Source organism: Alexandromys fortis, unplaced genomic scaffold (genome assembly GCF_014885135.2).
Source record: "Alexandromys fortis isolate MF-2015 unplaced genomic scaffold, M_Fortis_MF-2015_v1.1 scaffold_27, whole genome shotgun sequence".
NCBI lineage: Eukaryota > Metazoa > Chordata > Mammalia > Rodentia > Cricetidae > Alexandromys > Alexandromys fortis.
Window position 1 is genome coordinate 10,716,598 of NW_026067952.1, and position 22,568 is coordinate 10,739,165.

The following is a 22,568-nucleotide window of genomic DNA, read 5'->3' on the forward strand; positions in this document are numbered from 1 at the left end:
CCACACACACACACAGGTTCCTTCCTCTCCCCTCTCTCCACATAGCCGGCCCCTTGCTCATCCACTCCCCCTTACATACTCCTTAAACTGTTTCTTCTCCATTTTCATTGCCAGAGGTTAACCCAGTACCAACAGCCTGCCTCCTGGCACTGCCTCCCACCAATGACACTGCCTAACCCACTTGTGTCTTCTACTCTGCTCCACCAATCCATCTCACCATCTCCTGCCTGAGAGCCGGCTGCCTCATTCCCAACCTAACGCCCTGCAGGATCCTCTTCAAAGTCTCAGCTCCTGGCCCGGTGTACTCCGGCATAGGATGCTGACTGCCTGCTATTTGTACTTTTCTTCTACACCCCAGCATGTCTAGCAAGCTTAAGCCCACTCTAAAACCCAATCCCGTGTGAGGCCCTTCGCTTACTGTCTCCTTTGCACCCACGGTTACCTCTTTTTCCTGGCTAGTTTTATGTCAACTTGACACAGCTAGAATTGTCTGAAAGGGAAGCTCAATGAAAAAATGTCTCCATAAAATCCAGCTGGAGGGTATTTACTTAGTGATTGACAGGGAAGGGCCCAGCCAATTGTGGATGGTGCCATCCCTGGGCTATTGGTCCCAGGTTCTACTAGAAAACAGGCTGTGCAAATCAAGGAGGAGAACAGGCCGGTAAGCAGCATCCGGTATGCAGCATTCTCATGGCCTCTGCATCAGCTCCTACCTCCAGGTTCCTGCCCTCGTGTTTCTGATGATGAACTGTTCTTTGGAACTGTGAGTGAAATAAACCCTTTCCTCCCCAAGCAGCTTTTGGTCATGGTGTTTCATCGCAGCAATAGTAACCCTAACTAGGACACTCTTTCTTTGAAAGGCCCTTTCTGAACGGGTTGCTGCTGAATGAAAGATGCCAGCTTGCCCCAAGTGAACACAGTCAATGGCATCCCTCTGCCCAGCCTCGCCCGCACTACCTCACTAACATTTACCCAGACCCTAGGAGGCATACATTAACATCAATCCATCTACAGATGAAGAAGCCAAACCCGAGCTGTGGATGAATCCAGCAGAGGCCATGGATAAATCTATGCATTAAACCCTCAGGTCGGGGGGCTGGAAAGATGGCTGTGGTTAAGAGCACTGACTGCTCTTCCAGAGGACCCAGGTTCAACTCCCAGCACCCACATGGCAGCTCGCAACTGTCTCTGACTCCGGTTCCAGAAGCACCCTCACACAGACAGGCAAAACACCAATTCACATAAAATAAAAATAAAGTTAAAAAAAAAATAAAAACTTGGGTTGCCCTGTCCTCTGCCCCGCAAGAACACTGCAGTAGCTAATGGAATCAGAAAATACAGCTTGTGCCCCACTGAGTTCTCCTGGGCTGGCAAAGCCACATCAGCAAGGGTCTAGCCTGTTCCTCTCTAGGTTTGCCTTTATCCAGCGTACCCCATAGTACAGCATGGACTATGGACTTTTAATAAAGAGTGGCTGTAGCCAGACTTTCAAGAGAGCTGTGCATTTATCTCCATGGCCAACAATGATTTGTCTTCCTTCCTTCCTTCCTTTCTTCTTTCCTTCAGATTTACCTCTTTTTAGCTTGATGGTGGTGGTGCACACCTTTAGTCCTGGCTCTTGGGAGGCAGAGGCAGGCAGATCTCTGAGTTCAAGACTGCAGAGCAAGTCCTGGTCTGCAGAGCAAGTTCCAGGAGAGCCAGGGATATACAGAGAAATCCTGACTCAAATACAAAGAGAAAAAAAAAAAGGATTTATCTCTTTTTATTTTACATATATGAGCATTTTGCCAGCATGTATGTCCTGGTGCCTAAAGAGGTCAGAAGAAGGCATTGGATATTTGGAACTGGAGTTACAGACAGTTGTAAGCTGCCGTATGGATGTTGGGAACTGAACCCAGGTCCTCTGGAAGAGCAGCCAGTGCTCTTCACTGCTGAGCCATCTCTCCATTCTCACCAGCAATGATTTCTGGGCACTGTCCTTCAGATAATCTAAACCACAGCTGGGCATCAGGGACCACAGGATCCAACACCAGCTCAGGCGCTGCTGCGCCCTCACCCAGTGCACGAGCGGGTATTAACTTCCTTCCATGTTAATTCCCTCTAAAAGCCACCATTTACCAAGCACCTACTAAGAGCGGTGCTGTAGGCCCAGGCACCCACCAGCACTCTCCCTCCCTCCATCAGAAACACACTGACTGCCTAGCTTGTGTTGTGCACTGTAGAAATAAGAACAGAAATGAACTATTAAACACATACACACTCACACACATTATGATGAGCAAGGGATTGAGATATGGAGGTAAACTGGGCATAGTGGCTTAGGTTAGTAACTCAAAGTTTAGGCAGAAGTATCACGAAATCAAGGCTAACCTGAGCCGCATAGCAAGGTCTTATTTCAAAAGCTGGGCAGGGCAGAGAGAGGAAGCAGTTATGGGATCAGTGGGATGGAGAATTAAATAAACCAAGACATAAAAGCCAAAGCCATAAAGAGCCAGAGGAAGCAGCCAGGTGTGGTGGCACAGCCTTTTATCCAAGCATTCCAGAGGCAGAGGCAGGCCGATCTCTGGGTTCGGTGCCAACCTGGTCTACAGAGTGAGTTCCAGGTCACCCAGGGCTGTACAGAGAAACCTGTCTCAAAAATCAACCAAAGAGTCAGAGAAAGAACTCTTAAGTGAAAGGAACAACCTATATAAAGGTCCTGAGGTGAGAATTTGCTGAATGACAGAAGATTCCTGGGGCTCAATTAAGTGACCAGTGGGGAGAAACACGGTGGGGAAGGAGGCTCCCTTTCCTAGAGGGCCTTCATGGGAAGTTTAGACTTTGATTTTAAGATTTTAATTTTTTCCCCCATGACAGTGTTTCTGTATAGAGCCCTGATTGTCCTGGAATTTGCTCTGTAGACCAGTTGGCCACAAATTCAGAAATCCATCTGCCTCTGCCTCCCAACTGCTGGAATTAAAGGTATGCACCACCAGGCCCAGTTGGGAAGTTTAGATTTTATTATAAGAACAAAAGAGTCAGTAAAGTGGCTTGTGTGCTTGGAAGATACTCTCCTGTATGCAATATATACAAAGTAACTGATCCACCCCCCCCCCCAGTATGCAATGTATACAAAGTAACTGATCCCTACTGGTCCAGAGGAGAAACCTGGTAAACATGAGTCCGGTTTACTCCTCTCCACCAGCCTACCATCCCAGGCGGAGAACATCCTCTTCTAATTCCCATTCCTTCTTCTAACCTAGATGTTGTCAAAACCTACATTTTCTGAGGACATGAGGGATAATTAATCTACATACTCTTGTGAGTATCCAGTGAGGCGGTGCTGTGTACTTCAGCCACACAGTGGGGTTGCCGCAGAGATGGGCTGTTCCTCCCTCCCCCTGAACCGGCTGTTGGGTTGACTGCAGATCAGGAAGGACAGGAGCCAGCAAACTCGGGCTTCCCTCTACCTTCTCATTCTCTATCTGGCACCCATGGAGATGCTCAGAAAGTCTGGCTCTTGGCAATTATGAGCTGGGAAAGTAGGTAAGGGAGGTGCCTAGGGAAAGCTCCCCCAACCCCTGCACTCACAACATCTCCCGTTTTGAGAGGGTCACAGTACAGAAAGAAGCTATTTCCCGGCTAGGACGTTAGCTGATCCTGTCAACATCTGCAGGAAGCAACCGTAAGGCAAAGCCTGTCTTCCCATTAGGAGCCTAGGGCTGTCAAGATTGCTCAGTTTGTCCAAGAACAGATAGGAATGAATGGCAAAACTCTAGTTAGGATAGTATGATTGGAGAACACTGAGCCCCAAGCCCACAGATAAAGAGACTGATGTTCAAGGAAAGACTAGACTTACCCACAGTGACAGACTGAGGAAGTCTCCAGCACAGGTAGAAAAGGTAACTGAGGGTAGGTTGGGCTTTGGGGGTGGGGGTCAAGGGCAGGGCAGCACTGCTTCCTCTGGCCTGGCCTGCCCCAGTTCCAGCCCTCCCATTGCTCAGGGGTGTGGCAAAACCTGCCAAACCAGTCCCCCGTGCCAGGGCCAAATGGCAGAGCCCAGAGCTGTGGCAGCAGCCAGCAAGAGTCTGGGACCGGAAGGACTCAAAGAGGCTCCTCCCAACGTGCCAGCCCGGCCAGAGGTCCTTGCACTGCCTGGGGACAGGGTAGGTGCTCACCGCTGAGCCTTCTATCACTGGAATGTTGTGCGTCAGGAATAACCAGGACTGTCCCCCATGTCCCTCCCCTTCTGCTCGGACAGTCAACCTTCTGTCTAGCTGTGTCACTTGAGCAAGAAACCAGAGGCTTATCTGAGAACTGAGACAGAAGGCAGGGAAGGTGGAAAAATGACAGAGATTGCCCTCGGATCCTGTGGGACCGAGAAGCGCCCTCTAGACAGGAAAGACTTTGTTAAAAGGCTGGGCTCATGTGAGCATGTAATACATGGGCCACAAGAGTGTCTCACAGATGCGAGGGACTCCCATCTCAACACAAACCCTCAGAGGGGCAATGGGGAGAAGACCACAGACACGCACAGACTAGCCCAAGGCCACACAGCAAGACCACACCAGAGATGGGAGCACAGCATAAGACTGAATTCCCAGAACACAGAAGCTTCCACGGAACAGGCGCTTTTCCCAGATTCAAAATCCCACCCCATACCAAGAGGCCCCTTTCTTACGATCTCCCAGGAGCTCCAGAGACTGGGGCAAAGTTCCCTTCATTTTACTAGCCAGGTACTGCCAATCCCTGAGTGTTGCTATACAAAAATACCACCCACAGCTGGCTTTGTTCCTCACACCTCCAAAGGCTAGAATGTCAAGGTGGCAGCAGATATGGTGTCGGTAAGGACTCTTACTTTCTGGTACACAGCTGGCACCTTCCAGCATGTCCCCACACGATAGAAGGACAAGCCGGCTCTCAGGGATCTTTCGCAAGAGCAGGCACGCTGTTCACAAGGAAGGAGCCTTCACCCCAAAGGCTCCACCCTAAAGCTAGCACCCAGAGCTATGCGCCAGCACCTGGATCCTGGGGACATAAATACAGCACGTGTTTGCCCGCAGCACTGGCCTCCTGCACTCTAGCATCCAGGACACCAGTTGTGTGAGAGCTCAGCGAACACGCCAGCAGTCGGAGACACAACCCTTTCTAGGCACGGCCACCGGGGCCAGGAGTGGGAAAACAGACAACAGACAAGAAAAGGAAACCTGAATCTAGGAACTGAGGGCTGTCTGGCTATGAGACAAAGATACCGTGGGCTCCGAGCTACCAAGGTCCTGAGCCCAAAGGCTGTGGGAAACAGTTGTGCCAGCCACACTGGACATCTGGATTTTAGGCCCGTGCATGTCTGTCACCCAATGCTAACCCTTATCTATGATATTCACAGAGTAAAAAATCCGGGTCAGATTAACCCAGCCCTTCCCTGGTGGAGCCCCAGAGGCAGGTCCCCCAGCACCTCAACAGGGGTTTTCAAAGCAGGGAGACCCAAGCTGAAGTCATGAGGGACCACTTCCCTGATACATATTAGCACAATGGAGATGCTGCCGCCTCCCCTGCCTCCCAAAGGACATGTACAGTGATGGAAGGGCTCATGGTCTGTGAACTGCAAAGGGCTGAACACATGAAATTACCAACAAGAACACAGTCATCACTGGCCTTGCTGACCACATCCGATCCCAATATCTAAATATCAACAACCATCATCACGGTTTCAAATTCACAGTAGAAGGAACTCCCTACTGAGTAAAGTTGCCTGTGTTCTCACCAAAATGAGGACCGTTACTGACTCCATTTTATGGATGGTCAAATCAAGGCACAAAGGTAAAAAAAAAAAAGCATTTTACAGAAACTCACAGTCGTGGAACGAGGTCTCCACGCAGGCCTGAGTCTGGACAGAGCGCAAGTTCAGCTGCAATCCACTGCTGAGGCAACTCCAGCAGCCAGAGCATGATGTGCCCCCCATGTTAACGCGGTCCACCTCCCTGACTCCTGCAGTAGTAACCGCGAGAGGACACAACTCTGTCTCAAGTAGCTGGGACCACCAACCCAGCCATGTGGCCGTGTTTTCTACCCTTGCACAGTTATCTGTCACCCTCCTGGGCTGTAGTTGCCTTGTGCTCCCCGTCCTGGGTACCCACGTGGCCACCCACAGTCCTGGCATGAACCTCCTGGCTCCAATCACGTTATCTCTGCTGTCTGTCAAAGTCTCGGGACAACGGGAAAAATGGATGGTTGCTCATGCTAAATGGCGCATCCCCCCATGGCTGTGCGAACCGTAGGAAAAGTATTCAGTCAAGCCTTAGTGAAGCAGAGGTTAAATGGCAGGGGGAAAAAATCTTTGCCAACTCTATAAAACTCACATTTAAGTGCTCAAGATGAGCCTCTTCATGTTCCCTGGCCTCCGTTTCTTTACCTGTGAAGTGGGGACTATTCTTGGCCTACCTCTTCTCAAGGCTGTTATGATGAGCAAACATATGTGCTTTATAAGATGTGATGTTTATTAATGATTAATTCAACAAATCTGCTGAGCTCTCACGGGTGGGGTATGCTCTAATCCAGACTATTCTTTTTTAAAAAAATAAGCATAAGATTTATGCTTATTTTATGTGTGTGAGTCTTTTGCTTGCATGCTTGTGTGCGCGCTGTGTGCACGCCTGGTGCCCACAAAGGCCAGAAGAAGGCACTAGACTCCCTGGAATGGAGTTACAGAGGGGTGTGAGCCACCATGTGGGTGCTGGGAACTCAGCAGGGTCCCACACAAGAGCAGCAGTACTCTTAAATGCTGAGCCATTTCTCCAGCACCCCTGGTCTTGAGTTATGAGAGAGGTCATTCACCTGCCATAAAGCTTATCTAGAGTATTTCCAGACTTGCACAACCATCCCCAACAATCCCAGGATCCCTTTGGGGCTTACGAGAGTCCAGTGCTCTCAGAAGCTCAAATCTCTAGTTTGGGTTCATACACGGCACTACTTTTCTGGAAAAACCCAAAGCACCCCTTAGTGTGTCCAAGGGAAACACTGAACACACTGTCTTAGAGAGTACACTCAGTGTTGGGCTTCCCCAGGAAAAGCCCACTCCTAACAGCCCAGGCCCAGCCTCTTCCCAGCCGGGCCTCTCTAGTAACCGGATGGCAGCAACTGCCAATCCTGGCTTCGGTTTCCCCATCTACTACTTGGATAGCAGGCAGCAAACCATGCTTCTAGCATCTCACAGAAGGAACCCCAAACCCGTCAAATGGTCACTCTTGTTCAGGTTGTCAGAAGGAAGCCCAGCTGGTTACACTGGCTAAGACGGGCAAAGCAATGGGTTGGAGATGGAGCTATGAGACCTGAAAACACAGGAGGCCTTATTCTGCAGTTCTCGGGAAGTTGGAGGCAAGATACTCACATGCCCACAAGCGCATGTGCATGAGCGTGCACACACACACGTGCACACACACACACACACACACACAACAAGCACGCAAACACACTGGCTTAGATCAAGGAGGGGATACTGGAGTGGGGAGGAACTGAGAGAACACCCCCAAAGCTCCCCATAGCTGCCAGCACCAGGCAATGGGAAGGAGGGGCTGGATTCCTGTGCACTGAAACCTAGCTCTACTATGCTAAATGTGTGTCCCTGGAGAAGTCATTTGCCTTCTCTGAGCCTCAGTTAATCTACCCACAAAAAGGGACTATTAAGGTTTGGGATATGACTCAGCTGGTAGACTGCTTGCTTGGTGTATGTAAAAGGCCAGTTTCAGTCCCCAGCACTACGGAGACCAGGTGTGCTGAAATCCCAGAAGGAGAACTGACAGAAGTTCAAGGTCATACTGTTTTTTTTTTTTTGAGGTACATTCAAGGCCAGCCTAGGCTATCTAAGAGACTATCTCAAAACAAAACAACTCACTTTTCTGTCCTGTACTTCAGGATTATAGAGGAAAATCAGAGAGAGAGAGAGAGAGAGAGAGAGAGAGAGAGAGAGAGAAGACTAAGGATCCTTCTGTGGGAAAATCTCAGGTACTTACTTGTATTCTAGTCCATGTGAGCTAGAGAAGACCAGAGAAACTCCAGGCTGTGGAGCCTCAGAGAAATTCTGGATATCTAAGCTTTATCTGGGGGAACATTCCAGAGCCAGGACCCTCCCCAAACAGCCCTGCTGTGGGATGATTCCTTCCACATGCAATGAATGTGCTGCTCTCATTGGTTGATAATAAAGACTAAATTGGCCTATAGCTAGGCAGAATAAAGCTAGGTGGGAGTTGAGAGAGATGTGAGCCAGCTGCCCAAGAAGCAAGATGCCAGAGGGCTGACCAGTAAAGCCATGGCCACATGGCAATACATAGATTAACAGAAATGGGTTACTTTAAATGTAAGAGCTAGTTAGCAATAAGCCTGAGCTATAGGTCAAATATTTTGTAATTAATATTAAGCCTCCGGGTGATTATTTAAAAGCAGCTGCAGGACAGAGCAAGACAGAGAAACCTCTCCTTACACAGCCCCTCTGGTTGTAGGCAGGCAGTAAGTCAAGGGATGACCTGTTACTGCAGGCGAGAGAGGCTGGGGAGCAGGCGGTACATCTGGAGTCAGGGAGACCATAAGGTGGCAAAAGCAGGGGAAGGAAGTGCAGGCTTCCTCACTGAGTCTCCCATGAGTCCGTCCCTTCTTCAGAAGACAAGGCACAGCTACCTTCTGTGTGACAAAGACATGCCATTGCTTTCCTTAGAACTTTGGGGTCCTCACCTATAAAATGTAAGTTCTCCTTAGTAAATACAACTGCCACTAACAGTGAACTCATTCCTCGGTTCTCCTTGATCCCAGATTCAGGTACTGTCTACCTGCCTGCCCAGTATGATTAACAGTAAGAGAGGTGGCTCTTCAAGGGTCATTGCCACCAGTAGTTCAGAGTGAGGCGAGGAAGCCCTCTCTCCAGAAAGACCACCAGAAGTCACCTGCCTCTCGGAGCTCTGAACTCTGGGCAATGGACCATCCTCCACCAGCAGGGGTGAAGGGAAGCTAACTCTAAAACCTACTAGCGAGCATGCCCTGGGGGTCCACCATTTAGATGGGGCTAGCCTCCTCATATCTGGAAGGAGGGGAAGCATACCGAGTATTTCTCTCACACTATTGAATAAAACAAAATGGAAGAAAGGGGCACTTTTGGAGGAAGCAGAAAACATGACTTTGCCCGTAGCTTTCCAATCCTAGGGAAACCTAACAACCCCTGCTTTTCCCTTCCCCGCCATTGCTCAGGCATTCCCCTCTCATGGAGAGCCCTTCCTGAATCAAACATTTAGATCCCAGCTCCATTCAACCTGATCCAAGCCTCCTCCTCCCCTCTTCCCTGATCTCTCTCCTCTGAACTCCCATTGTGCTTGGCCCGTCTCTCTTAACGGCAATTTGCACAGTGTCCCAGCGACAGCTGCACACCTCCATCCCACTCTGGAGGACACAGGGATGACGGTCGTTTCAGCAAAGGCTCTAAAGCTCAGCAGATATGACCTTAAACAACGGCTTGTGGACTCCCAGCCCTGGGACCCTGGGCTTGTCTCACTGAGCATGTTCCTGCTGGCAAACGGAGCAATAACAGTACCCCTCTACCAATCGGCTGGTGTAATTAAATGAGATAATACGTCCAGTACAGAACCTCGAAGAAAGCAAAGCCTAATGATGCAGCCTTGGTCTGGGAGACCTTTTAGGCGGGTTCATGGATGGATTTTCTTCTCTTTCGAGACACCTGGCGCAGTGTTGCATGCTGGACAGACAGATTTGCATGGAGACAGACCGTGAACTTCGGCAGGAAGCCAGAACAGTACAGCTGGGGTCTGGATTGCCTCTGTAGGCCGTGAAGTGTGCCACTAAGCAGCAGGCAAACAGACACACGGTGGTCACTTGACCTACCAAACGGAATGATCGGAGGCTGGGCTCTGAAGCCAGGCTCCATGGGCCTGAATCCCAGTGTATGGAAGAAGCTGCACCGCTGCTTCTGCTCCTATACAATGGGCTGATGATGACAGTACTCACCAAAGGACCGTCATGAGGATAACACGCACGCCACACAGAGGCCTGAAAGCACATCAGGTCTCTGTCACCAAGGCTGCATTATCGGGCCTTTGCTTCCTTCAGGCTTTATGCTAGCCATATCGCCTCATGCAATTATACCAGCATACCAATGGGGGGGAGGGTACCATCGCTGCCCCCCTTATCAGAAACACGCTCAGAGAGGAGACTGGCTGCCTGGGTCACAGGCAGACAGTGATGCAGTCATTAAGTGATTGTTATCACTGCTGATGTCCTATACCCAACAAAGAAGAGGGGCATTTCTGCCCCCTGCAGGCTATGAACTGTTCATCCTCCTATAACCGGGACTCAGCAAAAACCCTAGTATGGTCCAGGGGTGTCTGTGCAGCGGTCACCATGACCTTGGTCTGGTGGTAGCCTCACCCCTCCGTTAGGAACATGGGCAGGAAACTGACCTATGCCAAGCAACTCAAAATATTCCTGTCTAACAAGAATGGGACCAGTCAAGAGTCTTTCTCTTGACAAAGAAACCCTAGAAGGAAACCAGTCCTTTCTTGATGGCCAGACATCTAAACTGAGGCAGGGGACAGCTCGTAGGGAAGAGACAAGAAGAGTGAGAGAAAGACAGTGGGTTTATGGCACGTTTGCCTGATTCTTCATCCTCGGTCCTACGCTCTGATCCAGGTCAAGTGGGCAAGAGGAGTAAGTCTGTGCCGCCAATGTAGGGACTGCCCCTGCGCACATAGGCCCAGCCTCTCCCAGCTGGGAACCCTTCATCAGGTCTAATATGCTCATCCACAGTCTATTAAATATAGAGCTGAGGTCCAGAAAGGAAAAGTAACAGGGTCAAGATCTCAGAGAAAGTATATGGGACATAGTGGACCAGCGGCCTCCTGGACAGCAGGCAGCCTGTGAAAACTAACGCCCCCTCTCCCCTCCCACAACCCCTGGCTCTCTCAGTAAACAGATGGTGTCTAATACCTGTCGTCTCTTCTTTCTCTACCCTGAGTCCTACAGAGTGGTCTCTGAACCCGGCTCCTGGGAGGGCTTGAGGAACATGAGGAATAAATGCTTGAGCAGATGGACCTCTGCCTCCTGTTCCTGTGCCCCCACCTCTCTCTGCGCACAGGAGCTTACCCAAATGTCAGGGAACTGCTGCGCAGGCCCCCTCCTGGGGACTCCTAATCCACCGCCCCTGCTGTCTGGGCTGCCCTTTGGTTGCGCATGGACAGAGAATTCCTTGTTCCCAGTGCTTCCTGCCCAGAGATCTCCGTGGGGCCGAGTGCTGGCAGGAAGGAACCAAATCACTCCTCTTACATGGAGCTAAAGCCACCCCTGCCCCCACTACTCAGGGATAACACACTCCAGCTCTGTAGCCATTCATTTCTACCTGCCCCAGCCTGGCTCAACAGCACTGCCAGACCCTCTGCTACAGACCCTGCGCGCGCGCGCATGTGTGTGTGTGTGTGTGTGTGTGTGTGTGTGTGTGTGTACCTCATATGGATCCAAAACTAAACTAGACGATTCTAGAATAATGTTACAGCCACGGCAATCCTGCCTAACAGCCCCACGGTGACAATGGCACGTGACTTTACAATTTCTCAATCATGTAGGTCACTAGCTTTTGCCCACTCTGCAACCTCACCCTACTGTGAGCCAGTAGTATTTTTGATTTCTCTTTTCTGTTTGTTGACTTATTTTGCTTTATCTTATTGTTGTGAGTCCAGCCTTCATGTTGGTCTGGACCATCCCCTCAGCCTCCTCAGTAGAGGTCTGTAGGCCTGTGTCACCGTGCCTAGCTGAGCCAATGGTGTGCCAAGTATCTGACCCAAAGGCAAAGAAAGGTCTGTGGTATTGCCTGTCCTGAGGAATTAGCCAATTCTCTAGCCTTGCCTCAACTTCAGAAGGGGATGCAACCCTCTTAGCTATCCTGTATGTTAAGATTCTTTGAGGTTAATTTCCGACAAACATTTCCCTAAAAAAACTGTCTCAAAAAAATAGACAAAACAAAAGAGAATTTTCCTGCCAGAAAGTTCAAGAAATCTCATTTATCCTGACCCTAGGCTCCCCAACACCTGCCTGGACCACAAATACATGATTCTAGGACCAAAAGAACAGGAGGTTCCATTGTGCTCAGTGGCAAGGCTGAGCAGAACTGCCCTCTGACTAGTCTAATCTACAACCAGGAGTGGCTGAGCAAAGGGAAGCAAGGGCCGAGGGCCTGCAGATCCAGCTAGATCCAGCAGCTTCCAGTCTGCCGTCTCTACCCTTGGTGGGCAAGCAGCTCAGGCAGAGTGTGCCGACAGAGTGCCCAGGGAACGCTTCAGCCTCTGCTTCCACAGGGACAGCCTCAGCACTGCCCCCTTCGCCAGCCTTAGAGAAACCTGAGACCTAGACAAACCTTCATGCTGCCTCAGCAGTAACAGAACAATCTAGAACCTCTGGGCCCAACCTCAACTGAAGCAGGAGACAGCCTCTGGGGCACTCACCCCTCCTCTGTACACTGGCTCCCTGGGGAAGGCCTCCTATACCAGGCACCTGGAAAGAGAAGAGAGTGTTAGCCCCTTGGCACGTGAGGCTGGCACAGGAGGGGCCAAGAAACCTGGGAAGATGTGGAACCTGTTAAACAGAAAGGCCCAACCAAGAGCCACACAGAGCTGGAGGGCAGGAGGGGAGTCTGCAGAGCCCTGGAAGCTACTGCGAGGATGAGCTTTTATTCTAAGGCCACTGTGAAGCCACAGGCCTGAGAAAGGAAAGGAAAGGAAAGGAAAGAAGTCAAAACTAACTGTGGGTCAATTAATGAGGAGGAAGGAGCCTGGGCTGAGCAGCCAGAGAGAAAACAAAGTGCCCTGGGAACAGACAGGAGGGCCCTCTCCTCAGGGCTTTCTTCCACAGCAGCCCAGAGGTTTCCAGCACCCAGGGAAAAGCACCCCCATCACTGTTGCCACCTGACTGTTCTGCCCCAGAACACTCGGAGCCTTTCTAACACTGGCACTCTGTTTATGGAGGTTTTAAGCCCCTTTGCTTCCTCTTTGAGTTTGATCGCAGGCCTGGCCTGGTCCACAGTGGGCAGTGTAGTCGGGAGGAGAGACCGGAGTTCTCATGCACTCAGGAGCACCAACCTCCATGATTCAGTATCACAAGGGACATGACGATCAGATGACCAGGAAGAAAACAGACAATGGTTTGTGAACTTGGGCTCTGGAGTCACACAGGCCTGGCTTGTTCTGTGGCCAGGGCAAGTCACTTCCCTCCTAATCTAGAGAAGGCATGAGCGGTTGTGTCAGCTTCTAGAACCAACAGGATTAGGACGATCCTATGGAGAGGTCCAGCCTCTCTGACGGGACTCTGTGTAACACAAACATCCTGCACTCCAGGGGATGAGCTGACACATTGAAGACCATGGTAGTGAGGGGCAGAGCTGGGACAGTCACCCACCCCACCCCCAAAGCCACCGTCTCTACACATCCTCAGACTGAACGCCTTGAGGTCCTGCCTCCTCCCACCTTGTATTCCTCTCTCTGCCCAGCCGTATCCCTTCTTGTCTCCACCTCCCAGTCTGACTGGAATTAAAGGCTTGTGACTCCCAAGTACTGGGATTAAAGGTGTGAGCCATCACTGCCTGGCCTCTGTGGCTAACTAGTGGCTGACTCAACACTCTGATCCTCAGGCAAGCTTTATTTGTTAGAGCACAAAATATCACCACAGGACATGGATGGTGTGGGGGAAGGGGGGTGGGGGTGATGGTGGGAGGGTAGGGATGGGAGGGGGTGGGAGGGGGTGGGAATGGTGCTGCCGCCGCTGCTTCTTCTCCTACTCCTTCTTTGAGTTAGGTATCTCTCAATTTGCCCTGGCTAGGCTGGCACTCACTGTACAGACCAGGCTGGCCTTAAACTCACAGACTGCCTCTTCCTCCCCAATGTCAAGACTAAAGGTGTACCCTACAACATGGGCCTTGGACCCAGGATCTTAACTATTAGGTTGTCTGTGTACTATTTGTTTTTTCAAGACAGGGTTTCTCTGTGTAGCCCTGGCTGTCCTGGAACTCACTCTGCAGGCCAGGCTGGTCTTGAACTCACAAAGATCCACCGACCTCTGCCTCCCGAGTGTTGGGATCAAAGGTGTGCACCACCACTGCCCCACTGTCAGTACATTGTCTTCATTGTTTCTTTTTGGCTAAGGAAAGTGAGGCTGAAACAATTCCAAATGACCTGCCTAAGATCAGAGGGAAACTCACCGCGGGAGAGGACTTTGACTAGGGCCTCCTTGGCGAGAAAGCCTGTGGTCTATCCAGAAAGGAGATTGCTACAGAAAAGCTCTGGTTTTAGGACGTGGAATGGGTAGGGATGACATCAGGTAGCAGTGGCAGTGTGTGTGTGCTGCATGCCATGCGCCCCACAGCACCCACACGCACATGCACCCCAGGGCACTCACATGTGCAACCCCCTTAAGAAGAAAAGAGAAGGAGCTGGTGAACAAAAGCCTCTTTCTCAGAAGCTCTCTCTGGGGACAGGACAGGAGAGGAGGCCACAGTCCTGCCAGGGCTGAGCAGAGGGCTGGATCTAAACAAACAGACTCACCAACTGGCTACCATCTTTCTGTGTGATTCCAGCCTGCCTTCCTGCACCTCCACCCTCTCTTCCCTGAACCCTTCCTCCTCTGTATCTCCAGCTCCAGAACAACACAGCTACACTGAACACTCTCAGGACTCTCTCACGGCCAGGAGGGGTGATACGAGCTTGTAATCACAACGTTCAGGAGGCAGAGGCAGGAATATCACCGGAAGTTCAAGAACAGCCCATTCTATATAGCAGAGCCAAGATAGCCAAAGCTATATAATGAGACCCTGGCTGGGGGTGCGGGATGGGGCTGAGCGAGAGGGTGGCACCTGCAGAATACCAGCACAGCCTATCCGCTGGCCTCCAAATACAGGCAAACACATGCATACGCGCGCGCACACACACACACACACACACACACACACACACACACACACACACCAAACACAGACACTCTGTTAATTGGCTTTTTGATAACTTGATACAAGCTAGGGTCATCTGGGAAGAGGGAATTCAATTAAGGAATTATCTCTATCATATTTTCCTGTAGGCAATCTGGTCGGGGGCGGGGGTTGATTAGTGATTGGGAAGACCTAACACACTGTGCCTCCCCTGGCCCGGTGGTCCTGGGTTGTATAGGAAAGCAGGCAGAAGGAGCCAGTGTTCTGCCATGGTTTCTGCTTCAGCTCCTGCCCTGACTTCACTCAGGGATGAACTGTGACCTGGGATGTGTGAGCCAAATAAACCCTTTCCTCTCCTAGTTGCTTTGGTCATGGTTTCTTTTTTCTTTTTTTTTTTTGGTTTTTCGAGACAGGGTTTCTCTGTGGTTTTGGAGCCTGTCCTGCAACTAGCTCTTGTAGACCAGGCTGGCCTCGAACTCACAGAGACCCGCCTGCCTCTGCCTCCCAAGTGCTGGGATTAAAAGTGTGCACCACCTCCGCCCGGCTTGGTCGTGGTTTCTATCAGAGCAATGGCAAGCAAACTGAGATAACCCTGTCCTGCTACAGGAGATGAACAATACCATTCCTCAGCTGCCCGTCTCCTATAGCAACCTACAGAAAAGAGGCCTTGCTAACGCTGGCCCCAACATCACCAACAGAGGATTGGAAAGTCCTGTACTTGTGCACTGTTTATATAGCTACAAATTTTTCCTTGGAAAGGCCTCTATTTTCCTCATCTGCAAAATGGGCACTTATCTTTACCTGATCCCTGGCATAAAAGGAGATCCAAAGAGGTCCCCGAAGGGAAGCAACTGATGAAGGTAGCACACAAAGCATCACCAGTTCCCCGTCCCAGCTCCCATGCATCCCTCTGGTCCACTTCTCACCCAAACATGTGGTACAATCAAACCCACGCAGTGGATGCAGCAGTGGTAGCAGCGTCCAAAGAGGAAAGAGTAGCCACTGCCAGTCTGAACCAGGCGTGCTAGCCGCTTCCTGGAATGACCTCGCCAGGGCCATCGGTCTCACTGACAGATGTAAGGGGCCCAGTATCACGCAGAGCAAGTGGCAGGGCCACAGTGAGCAGCACTGGTAGCATGGAGGCTGTGGGATGATCCAGGGTGACGTCGCACCAAGAAGCATCCCTCTGGGTTTGGGGGTGAGAGAAGGAATATCAGGCCCGCTGTCTCCCCAGAGTCCCTCAGACAGCTAGTCTTTCCAGAGCCTTGTAGTGTTACAGGGGCCTGCCATCGTAGCTAACTGAGGAGCCTGAGGCAGGAGGAGCAACAGGGCCGGGCAGTTTTATGTCAGCTTAACCCAAGCTAGAGTTATCTGAAAGGAAAGAACTTCAAATAAGAAAAGTGCGTCCACAATAGGGCTTGGTGACGCCTGCCTTTAACCCCAGTAGGCGGATCTCTGTGCGTTCAGAGTTCCAGGACAGCCTGGTCTACAAAGCAAGTTCTAGGACAGCCAAGGTTGCTGTTAACACGGAGAAAAATCTGTCTCGAAAAGCCAAAAATCAGATAAATAAACAAATAATAAAGTGTCTCTATAAGATCATGCTGTAGCAAGCCTGTAGAACATATTCTTGATTAGTGATTGATGGGGGAGGGCCCAGCCCATTGTGGATGGTGGCATCCTCGGGCTGGTGGTCCTGGATTCTGTAACATGTCAGGCTGAGCAAGCCATGGGGAGCAAGCCAGTAAACAGCACCCATCCATAGCCTCCACATCAGTTCCTGTCTCTAGGTTCTTACCCTGTTTGAGTTCCTGTTTTGAATTCATCCCATGATGAACAGTGATGTGGAAGTGTAAGCCAAATAAACCCTTTCCTGGCCAATCATCAATTTATTAAATCAATACAAGTGACAGATCTTTACAGGGTACAAGAGCATTCTCCCACAGGAGTATACAATGTTCTGTCTGCATGTATGCACCAGATCTCATGGTTATGAGCCTCCATGTGGTTGCTGGGAATTGAACTCAGGACCTCTGGAAGAGCAACCGGCAGTCAGTGCTTTTAACCTCTGAACCATCTTGCCAGCCCCCAATATTTAGCTTTTAAAATTAAAAAAAAAAACAACGCATTGACAAATCTTATTTCCCAAATATTCATAGAAGTTTGTCTACAACTAAATGGAATATTGCTTTAAATGTCTAGTTGGTTAAAATGAAATTATCAACAGAATTTAGAGTCAGTTCTTTGGCCTCACCAGTCACACCTGGAATGCTCAGCAGCAACTCTGTTGGAGTGAGCACTCTACAGCGGGTCCTTGGGGTGTGAGGTGGTGACCTCCTTGGGTCTGGCCCAGAGCTAAGCTTCAGAGGAATAGCCAAGTCATAAAAGAGCCGTAGGGGGCTGGAGAGATGGCTCAGTGGTTAAGAGCATTGCCTGCTCTTCCAAAGGTCCTGAGTTCAATTCCCAGCAACCACATGGTGGCTCACAACCATCTGTAATGAGGTCTGGCGCCCTCTTCTGGCCTACAGGCATATCAGCAGACAGAATATTGTATACTAAATAAATAAATAAATACTTTTTTTTTAAAAAAAAGAGCCATAGCTACTCATTTTACACCCCCTGCTGAGGCCAATGTTAATATCCACCTTTGCAGCCTGTTACAGCCACAGTGTTGGTGATGGAGGGACCAGAGTTCAGAGGATGACAACGTATCTCAGAGAGGCGTCCGTTTGCCGAAGGTCACCAGCATTGACAGGGCCTGCCTCAGGCTCGCCTTCTACAGAAGAAATAAGCCTTCGCTCTATGCTAAAGGACCTGTGCCTAAAGTATAGAGGGAGGAAGGGCATGAACAAGAAACTCAGTGAAAGGCTGGGGGCGGCCGGTGGTGAGCAGGGTGCTGCAGCTGTCAGTGGAGTTCCTATGGACTCATAGTACGGAGGGTTTGGGCCACTGTCACTTCTTCCTTGTCTCTCCTCATCAAAGACCACAGCGGGCAAGGCTGGTGCAGTAAACTGACTGTCTGCATTCTGGGTCCCCTGGGCTAGCACCTGGAATTCCCCAGCCTTCCCAAGAGCACTCAAGCAGAGGGCCTTGGACCAGGGCCAGGACTCATACTGACACATCCCAGGCTCACCTCTGTGGAGGCAGGGGAGAGGGTCCAAGTGGTAGGCTGCCCCCCTAGGAAAGAGAGCCCCCCCACCTCATAGTAGGGAAGAGGTAGCAGGTATAGACCAGAAAAACCTGGGTAGTTCCACCCCTGGGGGGGGGGGACAAGGCCAGCACAGCCCCCTCCAGCCAGCCCAGCAGGGTGAAACTCAGCAGCCATTAGGTTTAACAATTAACTTTGGCTTTCAGTTCACCTGAAGATAAATCCAGCAAAAAGTCCTACCTGAAGGCCAGGGGACTTAAAAGACTGGAGGCTAAGAAGAGGCCAAGTGGGGCGGGCATAAGTTCCCTCCTCCAAATCAGAGGCAATGCTGATGCATAGTAGGAGGCTAATCAATAATATTTTTAACAAGCAAATAAAGAGTTGCGGTAAACTGGAATAAAACAGGCCTGGGTAGGTGGGCAGACTCACAGAAGGGACGGGGAAGGACTGTCTTAGCCTGGGACCGCTAGACCCTTCTGACAGCACAACAGCCAGGAACACGGCTCGGAAGTCTCCAGCCCTGAAAGCCACTCCTGATCTAATCGTCCTACCACGACCTTGGGAGCTCTAATTTCTGAGTGGCACAGCCGAAACCCCACCACGGCACAGGCTGGTCAGGGCCAGCCCCACAGCGAGAGCGGCTCTGCAGTTTTCCCCAGTCTCTGGCTGCTTGGCAACAGCCTCCTCATTCATCTCGGGCCACCCTCTGGCTTCCCCCACATCTCAACAGGCCTCCAGCTCCCACCTACCCAGCCCATTCTCCTTTTCCAGAAGGAAGACCTGGAACAGTGAACGCTCCAGCCCGCACACATCCCACTCACCTGGATCCCACACCCCTGGCAACAGATGGCTGCCAACCTGACACAGGATTAGCATCTCCGACCCTTGGATTCCCTGGCACCCACCTCACCCTTCTCCCAAACCCTAACACAGACCTAGATCCACAGCCCACCACAGGCTCAGAAGTGAATTCCCACAAGGCTCTTAGGTAGTGAGCCTCTGTTCCCTCTAAGGGGGGCAGGAAAGGGGGTAGGGATGGGCAGATCTTTTCCTCTGCCAGTTTTCTGATCTTTGGAGATCTTGACATTTCTGGGGTCACTTTACACTCACACAGACCAGGGTTCACATCCTGATCCTGGCCAGGTACAGAGACGGCTCTGCAAAGGCCAGAACTGAAGACCACTTCACGGCATCCTTAGCGCCAGCCCACATAGAAAAGAGCTGGACACCTAGGGCCACTTCTAAGTAACCCTCACTGGCTTCCCATTACCTCCCACTAAAGCTCCCCTCCCAGTCCCACTTCCCAAGCCCCCATCCCCACCCTGTGCTCTCAGTGGCATCAAGAGCCATCAGTCCTGCAAATTATTATTCTTGGCAAAAAAGAAGCTTGCTGCTCCCCCTCCTCCTGAGCCCCTCCACAGGGAGACTCTGGGGCTGTGTTTCCACTCTGCTCTTTCCTGCATATAAACACACCCTCTCCCCCCACCCCCATGCTGCACAAGAAGCAGCTGTCTCCAGACTCCTATCTCTCTCCTAGCTCATGCCCTTCCAGCCTAGCGGCACCTCTGTTCCCCACAGCCCACCGCTTTGTTCACTCAGACACCTCTCAGCTGGAAGCTAGCTCCCTACGTGAGAGTCTCACCGGCCCCCAGTGACCTAAGACCCTGAAAACCTCAGAACTGTTGAAAGGCTTCACTCTGGCCATGAGAAAGTCCTTTATTTGCTGAAGCAATCATCATTAATTTAAAAATAACGGATTATACTAGTGTATTGGCCACTTACGCTCCGCCGTGTTCTCCGGGCACTTTACACGGGGCTCCAGTTAGCTCTCCACACCCCAACAAGGGGCTCCAGTTAGGTCTCCACACCCCAACACAGGGCTCCAGTCAGCTCTCCACACCCCAATGTATTTGCCATCCCGACCTCTTTGATTTGGCTTGATGATTTTGTTTTGTTTTGTTGGGGGGAAGCAGGGACTGAGACAGCACTTCTATACAGCCCATGTTGGCTTCAAACTCACAATCCTCCTGCCTCAGTCTGTCTAGTGCTAGAATTACAGGTGTGCACTACCACGCCCAGACTTATCCCTTTGTTTTAACCTGAGAAAAATCAGGACTTGCTGAGAGGAAGTCACAGCCATCAAATGGAAGCATCGGGAGTGGAATTTAAGTTCTTAGCTACTGCCCTGCTTGGCCTTTCTCCAACCCACAAATAAAGGAGGAGCTACGTGAGAAGTTGTGGCCTCCAGTGATTGATGTGGGCCACAGGGGTTCCAGAGAAACCAGCCTAGCTCGAAGCTGGAGGCAGCTCTCGGCCAATAAAACTTTCAGGACTGGAGTAAGTACCTGCTCTGTGCAGGAGGCTGGGGAGCAGAGAATGAGACCTCGGTAGAAAAGAGATCAGACACCTCTCAGATAAAGCTAAGGTGCAGAACTTGTCCCCGGAAGGGAATAGATAAGGCACTGTGGGAATGTAGAGGAGGTAAGGAGAATCTCACTGTGAGGTGGAGGAGGGCTCGTGAGGCTTTGTGGGCTAGAGGCTGGCACGTGAGCAGAAACTTGAAAAAGGTGTGCAGGAGTCTGACAGGGATTTGGAAAGGCAAAGCTGCCCTTCTTGGCAGGGGAAACAGAGGAACACAGGCAAAGACTGATCTAGGCGAGCATGGGTCGTGGCCCATGAGTCTCTGGACAGGAATTCTTCCTGCACTCCGCTTGGCACCAGTCTCCAGACAGACCTGAAGAGAAACCACCTTGAACTTCCCTAGACTCGCAGGCACCTGCCACACTTCTAGCAAGTGGGCATGGTGGAAGAGAGCGAGCTGGGACCTGCGGGCCCAGGCATGTGGTTTGACACGTGGGAGGGGACAGGAGGAACCTGAATCCGGGCTCTGTCCAGAATCTCAGGAGATGGATGCTAAGGACAGGTCACCAGAGGAGGTGACACAGAGGCACAAAAGGAGACTGACTGGGCAGCAGGAGACATGCCTTCCAGAACCCCAGATCAAGGCTCATGAAACCTTGATATTATCTTGCTGAGCCCCCACTTCATATGGGAAAACTGAGATTCAGAATAAGCAAGGGACTGGTCACTTGGCACCTTCATAGCAAAGCCAGTCAGCAGTGTACCCAAGATCCTAGCTAGGAACACTCGCTCCACATGGCCCCACTGACAGCTTCCTGTTGGCCCTTCTCTAGACGTTAGTTCTAACTCCATAAAAGTCCTGAAGCTGAGCATAGCGGTTCACGCCTGTTATCCTATGGAGGGGTGGGGGAGTCAGGCAGGCATATTTTCTACTCTGTCAATTGTCTGATCTTTAGAGAGCTTGACATTTCTGGGGTCAATGTTCACTTTGCACTCAGACAGACTGGGGTTCACATCCTGACCCTGGCCAGGTACAGAGACGGCTCTGCAAAGGCCAGAACTGAAGACCACTTCATGGCATCCTTAGCGCCAGCCCACATAGAGAAGAGCTGGACACCTAGGGCCACTTCTAAGCAACCCTCACTGGCTTCCCATTACCTCCCACTAAAGCTCCCCTCCCAGTCCCACTTCCCAAGCCCCCAACCCCACCCTGTGCTCTCAGTGGCATCAAGAGCCATCAGTCCTGCAAATTATTATTCTTGGCAAAAAAGAAGCTTGCTGCTCCCCCTCCTCCTGAGCCCCTCCACATGGGAGGCTGAGGCAGGGGAAAGACACAAGTTCCAGGTCAGCCTTGGCTAAGAGTGAGAATCTGTCTTAAAAACAAACAAACAAACAACAATAATAAACATGCTGAAGAGGCACTGGGCCTAGCGGCACAGGTCTTTAATGGGAGGCAGAGGCAGGCGGATCTCTCTGAGTTCGAGGCTAGCCTGGTCTACAGAGTGAGTTCCAAGACAGCCAGAGACACACAGAGAAACCCTGTCTCAGAAACAAAACAAACAAGCAAACAAACTGAAGAGGCCGTCCTAAACTTTTGTGGGGACACAAAGACTTAGAAAATGCAGGTAAATTGCCTCGTCATCCAATCTGCCCTCCCTGGGACAGTGCAAAAAATATGCCTGCTGCTCCGGAAGTTTACAGATCGCTCTGATGTGAATCCTGGAAGGTGGCTAAACCAGCCCTCCTGAGTTGTTCTGAGCAAGAACGATGTCTAAAAATCCTGATATTTGGGGACCCTAGGACTTAGGGGCATGAGACTCTCCCTTGAATGATTGATTGTACATACTCAGTTTCTGCCTCCTTGCCTGTGGAGAGGCCTCTGTGGCTAGAAGCTGTATAACTCCTTGGTCAAGGTCTCAGGCAAGCAGGTGGGTGGCTGAGCTGGGCCGGGCTACCCAGCTGATAGTCAATGGGCAAGGTGGGAGTGGGTATCCAGCATAAGACCATAGCTGCCCAGTACCTAAGGTGACACTGTGAGGTGCAGAGCTGGCCTGTGTGGGAATCTGGACTCCTGGCTGTACTTGGAATAAGAGGCAGCCCAGACCGCTCTGCTCCAGCATG

At 51.0% G+C, this 22,568-nt stretch overlaps 1 protein-coding gene across 3 annotated transcripts in view; it reads right to left on the minus strand.

The window, feature by feature from the left end:
• The window catches only part of Epb41l1 (erythrocyte membrane protein band 4.1 like 1), a 120,643-nt gene that overhangs the window by 90,384 nt on the left and 7,691 nt on the right, over positions 1-22,568 (minus strand). Inside the window, exon 2 of one of the 3 annotated variants that reach the window (XM_050151149.1) lies at positions 12,471-12,519. The exons of 1 other annotated variant lie outside the window; for it this stretch is intronic. The gene's annotated coding sequence lies outside the window, so the exon portion shown is untranslated. Of the gene's footprint in view, positions 1-3,838; positions 3,860-12,470; positions 12,520-22,568 lie in introns of those variants that run through there. One more of the 3 variants, XM_050151150.1, reaches the window with a different exon arrangement.